This window comes from Dermacentor silvarum, chromosome 3, assembly GCF_013339745.2.
Source record: "Dermacentor silvarum isolate Dsil-2018 chromosome 3, BIME_Dsil_1.4, whole genome shotgun sequence".
NCBI classification, from domain to species: domain Eukaryota; kingdom Metazoa; phylum Arthropoda; class Arachnida; order Ixodida; family Ixodidae; genus Dermacentor; species Dermacentor silvarum.
Window position 1 is genome coordinate 109,532,935 of NC_051156.1, and position 7,625 is coordinate 109,540,559.

The following is a 7,625-nucleotide window of genomic DNA, read 5'->3' on the forward strand; positions in this document are numbered from 1 at the left end:
CATGTCGCCAGTCGCTGCTGCCTTGCCCACTGAAGCGATGAAGTTGCGCGAGGCTTTTATGCAGAACGGAGCCAGCGCCATGACTCGGAATAGCGGGTCATCCAGGCTGAATAGCGGGTCATCCAGGCTGATTGTCGCAGACAACTGCCACCACCTTAAACCTAATTTTTCTTCCAGACGCAAAATAGCCTTCTGCAGTATGATATGGAGATCATGACCAGTCAATGTTTTCACTGGAAGAATATAGACTACCTCTCGAAAATGATGTCAGCAGGCTTCCATCATAAACACGTGAGCTAATGTTGCTGCGTCACTGGAATTTGCAGCTGCACCACATATGCTCCGGCCTTTATAGTCAATGAAAGGATTGATGTGGATCTCATCCAACATCAACGTAACACAAGTCTCATGAGGCTGTAGCTGCTTCAATCTGCGTGCGACATATTGTAGAAAACTGCTCCCTGACGACTCTGCCAGTAGGGCTAGCTGGTAAGATGAACACACATTTCGTATTGTGCTCGGGTGAGACAAAGTCAGTCTGCTCACCTTTCTTGAAAACTTATACGCATGTGCTGATATGGTGTACAAACTACATGAGAGTACCATTAGTTGAGAACTGTACTGGACACGCCGTTTAGCGAATGTTAGCAGCTGTTCCTTCAAAAACTTCACCATCTCTTTTTTCAGCATGAATGTTGCCTTCAAGCTTGTCAAGGAGAACACTGATTGCATCTACCAAGCGGCAGTTTTCTTCCTCACGTGACAACATAAACAGACTGTCCAAAACTTTAAACAAGGATCTTGCGTCATTAACTGCGTCTGGAACACCTCCTCAGCCTTTTTTGACTGGAACTCCTTGATAGCAGGCACGAAGTTTAGACTGTCAAACACTGTTAGGGAGGCCTTCAAACACGGTTCACTGCGTTTACAATGTACAGGAGCATTGTGCACCTCTCAATATGTACGACAGTCCACACATCTGGCACTGATGCGGCTTGACGGCATGTTTTCATTTCTTGGTGTGTTGAAAAGCGTTGCCTTTCTTTCTCCGCTTCATACGATGCAACAGATTCTTGGATAGCACGAGCAAGTTCCGAGGCATCCTGTCGGGATCGCTTCATGTCTGGCGCTTCTCTCGAGCTCTGTTTTTCGTTCGAGAGGTATGAAGGACACCCGGGGAACACGCTAGGCACAGACGAAGGGCGCAGACGTGGCACAGGCAATGGTACTTCTACCACTTTTGCCGTCTTCCGGTCGGTTTACGAAGTCATTCGTTCCAGCATGATGGGTCGAAGTGAACGGCACAGACCTGCATAATACAAGACATGCATGTAAATATGTGAGCAGCCAGTATAAGAAAAAAACTCATGAGTCGTAGACTGCCGCAGCAATAAAATGCCCATAAACGTTATGGATTTCCCGCATTTCCTTCCTAACTGTTCTGTAATAAATACGCAAACACTATCACTTAATAACAAAAATCATTTGTGTAACAAGACAAGCAAAAAACTCATTTGTTTATGGCAAAGAACGGTAAATCTCTACATAACATATCTATCATCATCATCATAATCATCATCATCTTTATTGTCCACTGCAGGACGAAGGCCTCTCCCTGCGATGTCTGATTACCCCTGTCTTGCGCTAGCTGATTCTAACTTGAGCCTCAAAATTTCCTGACTTGATCACCCCACCTAGTTTTGTGCCGTCCTCGACTGCGCTTCCCTTCTCATGCACACGCGCTTCCTTTCTCTTGCGCACATATACGCAGACACCCGCAATAGATCGACAGTAAAATTTAAAGCTATTCAACCGCCTTATTAGCATACTGATTTTTTTCCCTAGGGCTAGCTTCCTCAGTCTTCGGTGATGAGTCTTCCATCAAGACTTTTGCATTTGACAGCTTACACATGAGCATGCACTGATTAATACAGTTATGCGAAGTTATCAGAAGGTTGCGTGTTTGAATCACGTCCGGGGCACCAATATTGTGGATATTTGCAAGCATACGTTGCACATAAAGAAGTTGCTTAAGCACGAGTAAGCACACATCTACCAATAGAAACTTGTTTATATGGAAATGTTGCGAGGCGAGAAGGTGGCAAAGACTTCCGACGATGCTCGACGAGTGTCCCCTTCTGATCTCGTCGAAAACCTCCGAGCCGCCCTCAGAGGCACCGGCAACAGTAACCAACGCCGTGCGCGTTCGGTGCGAACGCGGGCAAAACGCCTACGGCGTCGACAACAGTTCTGCGCGTTGCTGGTGCGCCTACACATTTACAGACACGTACAAAGAAGTGAACAGACGCTGCGGCAACCAAGCAGCAAGTAGTCGACGTGATGCACCGGGCGTAAGGGTTAACAAAAACGTTTTATTTGTGCCAACATACAGACGACACCTGTATATCATTCGCACGCGCGACGTTTCACAGTGAGAAAACCGAAAACAGCCGTTCCAAAAAAATTCAAACTAAAAATGCACTTGAAAGGTATTCGTATCTTGGTATATGAAGTTGGCACGAAATCCTTCCTCGGAATAGCACGCAACCACTTCTTCAACGTGTCGTCGTCCTTTGGAAACGAGAACACCTGAACTTTCTTCTCGGCACTATAGTTGCCGGAGCAACCCGCTACACAGCACTTATTAGCCATTACAGCATACCACGAATAAAACGCGCACAAACCGCGATGGCAAAAGATTGGGTTGACCCCGACAGCGATGCCACGGCCGCTGGATAAAAAGCAGGTGGCTATGCTTACATCGCAGCCGCCGACAACGCACTACCAACGCCGGCGTTGGCACTACCCGCTCTACCACAGCGCGGGGACGCGGCGGCGATTGCCGGCAGGAAGTGACGTCAAATTTTTAGGCGCAGGCCTTCAAGTTTTAGGAGGCGTTGAACGTGCACGATATCACTGGACTGGGAAGCGGATGGGGCGTCAGGGGCGATCTCGTAGGTGACGGCAGTCACGGCACGAAGCACTCGGTATGGGCCTGCGTAGCGAGACAGCAGTTTTTCAGCCAGGCTGACTTGACGCGACGGAGACCATAGAAGCACCAAAGAACCAGGTGGGAAGTGCACGTCTCGGTGTCGCCGGTAGTACAACCACCTTTGTTTTCACTCTCTTGGGAATCAGAAGGCGGTCACGGGCAACTTCCCTTGCGTGGGCAGTGCGGGCCATGGCGTCAAGTGCACATTCACTTGTCGGTGCAGCGTGAACAGGGAGGGTTGTGTCGAGGGGCAGTGCTGGTTCTCGGCCGAGCAGAAGGAAAAATGGGGAATAACCAGCTGTGTCGTGGTGCGAGCAATTATAAGCAAACGTGACAAACGGTAGAGTGAGGCCCCAGTCAGTGTGATCTGAAGAAACATATTTCGCGAGCATGTCTGTGAGAGTGCGATTGAGACGCTGTGTGAGGCCATTTGTTTGCGGATGGTATGACGTGGATAGCTTGTGCCTCGTTGCACAGGACTGCAGGATTTCCACGATAACTTTTGATAGGAATGTCCGGCCACTGTCTGTGAGAAGCTGTCGTGGAGCTCCATGTAATAAAATCACGTCGCGTAGAAGAAAATCGGCGACATCTGTGGCGCAGCTTGTAGGAAGCGCTCTGGTGATGGCGTAGCGCGGGGCGTAATCTGTGGCCACAGCGAACCACCTCTTCCCAGAAGTAGACAGAGGAAAAGGGCCAAATAAGTACAAACCAACCCGAAAGAATGGCTCCACGGGAATGTCGAGTGGCTGAAGGAACCCGGCAGGGAGCGCCGATGGTGTCTATCGTCGCTGGAATTTCTCACACGATAATACGTATCTTCGAACGGAGCGTGCAAGCCCTATCGAAAAGAAGTGTCGGCGGATCCGGTCTTAAGGACACTACGTGACACACCCAGGTGACCGGCCGTTGGGAGGACATGAAGTTCGTGAAGAACAGCCGAGCGAAGGTACTTATGGGATCAAAAGGAGCAACGCCGGGCCGTGGGGGTGAAAGTTGTGGCGGTAGAGTACGCCACCTTGAAGTATGACTAAGCGAAGGGAACTGTCGGCAAGTGACGATTCTAGGCGGTCAATGATGATACGCAAGGATGGGTCACGGCGCTACTCGTCGGCGACATGGAGCGGGGGAAAAACGATTAACTTTGCGCTCGGCCGCGCAACGCTTGAAACAGCGAAGCCGGGCGATCGTAGCCCAGCATTTTCCGGAAGTGCGCTCGAACTTTTCATCTCATTACTCATGATGATGATATTTTTTCTCGCGCCTCAGACTTACGGCCGTCACTGCGCGTTGCATAGCGCAGCTTGCAGCACCGACACTGCGTTACAATGCCGACAACGCGTTCCAGCAGACCGGCTCCGTGAATGCGCCTCTTTCTATCTCGCTCTCATAGCGCGCAAAACATCTTCACCTCGCACATAACGAGTAGGGAGCCTACATGCAAACGCTCAGAGAACTTGCATGTAGGCTCCCTAAGGACGAGCGTGCGAAAGCGCCAGATGTGGACGAAGACGACGACGCTCGAACGCAATCATATGATTCGCATAAATACCTGTTCTGTAAGCGTGGCTGTATAGCCTAGCGGTTACGACGCTCGCTTTGGGACCGGGGGTACGCGGGCTCGAATCCCGCCTCAGCAAGAAAGCCTTCTTTCTTTTATTTATTCATAAATTTCTTGATACGCACCACGAACCACAAATTGCGGCTGGCTAAAACAGCTTCGCTGTCTGATACTGTCGGTGTCAGTATCAGACGTAGAGATCGGGTCTTGACTGGGTAGCGAGAGAGGCAGTCTGCGTCCTGGTGTTGGTGTCCCGACTTGTAAGTCACTGTGTAGGGATATTCTTGTAGTCCGAGGCCCCAATGACCGAGCCATCCAGTAGGATCCTTGAGCGACGAAAGCCAACAGAGCGCATGATAGTCTGTGATTACTGAGGACTTGCCATATAAATATGGGCGGAACCTTGAAACAGCCCAGATGAGAACAAGGCATTCGCGTTTGCTAATCGAATAGTTGCGCTCTGCAATTGCCAGGAGCCGGCTCGCGTAGGCTATAACACGGTCGTGTCCTTGTGGGCGTTGCGCTAAGACGGCGCCGATCCCATAATCACTGGCATCGATTCTGACCTCTGTAGGTGCGGACGGGTCAAAGTGGACCAAGACAGGTGGATTGGTGAGAATCTCGATAAGGCGTGAAAACGCGGCAGCCTGAGGGGAACCCCACGTAAAGGGCACGTCTTTCCTCAGAAGTTCAGTGAGCGGTCAAGCGATTGCTGCGAAGTCTTTCACGAACTGTGTGAAATAAGAACAGAGCCAACAAAACTCGGGACGTCTTTGACAGACTGAGGTACACAAAAAGCCATTACTGTTCGAACCTTCTCCGGGCCGGGTTGTACGCTGGAAGATGGCCTAGCACGGTAAGCTGTCGGCGGCCAAAGTGCCACTTCGATGAGTTTCATTGGAGCCCAGCCTTGCGGAAGTCATCAAGGGTAGCTGCGACACGCTCAAGGTGCGTCTCAAATGTACGAGAAAATACAAGGACGCTGTCGAGGTAACAAAGGCAAGTAGACCATTTCAAACCTTGCAGCAGAGAGTCCATCATTCCTTCGAACGCGGCGGGGGCATCGCATAGACCGAACGGCATAACCTTGAATTGGTAGAGGCCATCTGCAGTGACGAAAGCGGTCTTTCTTGATCTTGCTCATCGACGGAAATGTGCGAATAACAAGATCGAAGGTTTAAAGACGAAAAGTATTTGGCACCTTGAAGATAATCAAGTGCGTCGTCGATTCGTGAAAGGGTAAACGTCCTTTTTAACACGAAAGTGTTTTATGCCGGGGTCCACCAAGACTTCACTGACGTATTTCCGTCACGGAAATACGTCATTTACGGAAATACGTATTACGAAAATACGGAAATACGTATTTCCGTGACGTATTTCCGTCACGGAAATACGTCATAGAACATAATACAAAGAAAGAAACCAGAAGAAAATGTTCCACAAACATGCAAAATTTGGAAATCGAACCCACGACCTCTCGGTCCGCGATGATAGATCGCCGAGCGTTTAACCCATTGCGCCACAAACGCATTTGCAGAGAGCTACACAGACGCGCCTTATATATCTAACACTCCGCCGTGTACCCGCGCTCTTGCTCGGGGCGGTGCCGCCGCCTACGAGCAGAAAAGAGAAGTACTGCATTATGACACTAACGCGCACCGACAGTGAACGCTTCGGTGGTCTCAGCACTACGACGCCTCGATGCCAGCATTCGAAGGGACGCTGGCATCAAGAAGCACTACCAACGCCACCTAGGTGGCGTTCACCGTACTCAGCACAGCGGAGCGTGGCCTCCGCAATTAGCTCTGAAAATGTTTCTGAAGTTGATCGCGGAGGCTGCAATTACGACGCGCTGTACGCGCTGATTTGACTCGGTGACGATTCAGTTACGTGCTTTGTCTTGCGCGTTGTATTAGTGTGTCAGTTACGTACTTCGTCTTTCGCGTTGTGCTAGCGTGTGTAGCGTAGTGCAGCTTCCATATGCACGACGGTTGCTCATGGTCATCGACGTTGGTAGTCGTGATGGAGGAGACGTGCCACCAGGCGTCAGCGTGGGTGCATCAACGCCTAAGGGCGCTTTAGCCACAAAACACCAATAGACATTATATATCAATGTGCAATAAACATTACACTACTTCTGTGAAGACACGTTTCACTTTCGTGTTCTATACCGATTCCTATATAAGAGGGATCAACCACATTTTTTATTGATTCGGTCTAGCTGCCAGTAATCAACGCAGAAACGCCACGTGCCATCTTTCTTTTTGACGAGCACGACCAGCGACGCCCAAGGACTCGACGAGGGCTCAACAATGCCTTTGGCGAACATCTTGTTTACTTCCTGCTTAATAACTTGCTGCTCTGCCGCGGACACGCGATATGGTCAGCGCTGAATGGGAACAGCATCACCAGTGTTTATCTGCTGCTTAACAAGGGACGTCTGAGCAAGTGTTCTATTGTCAGTGTCAAATATGCCGCGGTAGGAAAGCAAAAGGCGATATAACGCGGCTGCTTGAGCAGGTGCGAGGTCCGGAGCTACCATGGGACGTAATGGGCCATCGAAGTTCATGGCATCCTGCGGGTAATCAGGAGGATCTGGAGACGCGTCGGCTGCAAAAGAAGTGACGTGGTCGTCTGTCACTGACCGGAGTGTGGCCACAGCTATGCCTTCAGGTAGCACTTGCGTCGTCAAGCCAAAATTGATAACGGGGCGGCAAATCTGATTAGCGGCAAGGGTTATATTATTAACCAATCATTCAATCCCACAATGTTCTAGCACGGAGAAACTATTGGAGCTTGGCGTTCACAATACTATCGACAAATTAATCGAAGCACATCTGACTGCACAGATCTCCAGGCTTTCGTTAACTAAGCCGGGAAACAAAATCCTTACTTAAAGAGCTATATCATCCATACAACCGCCGCTAGACAGATACCCCCTATCCAAAGAAGCCAAGGAAGGTATAACGGTCGATCCCGTACCGAGAAACATTCATCCGGTATATAACGAGGGCCAAAGAATCGCACGGGCTAAAGCCATCCTTCAAAGAGTTAATCCGTAAGGGGCAGATG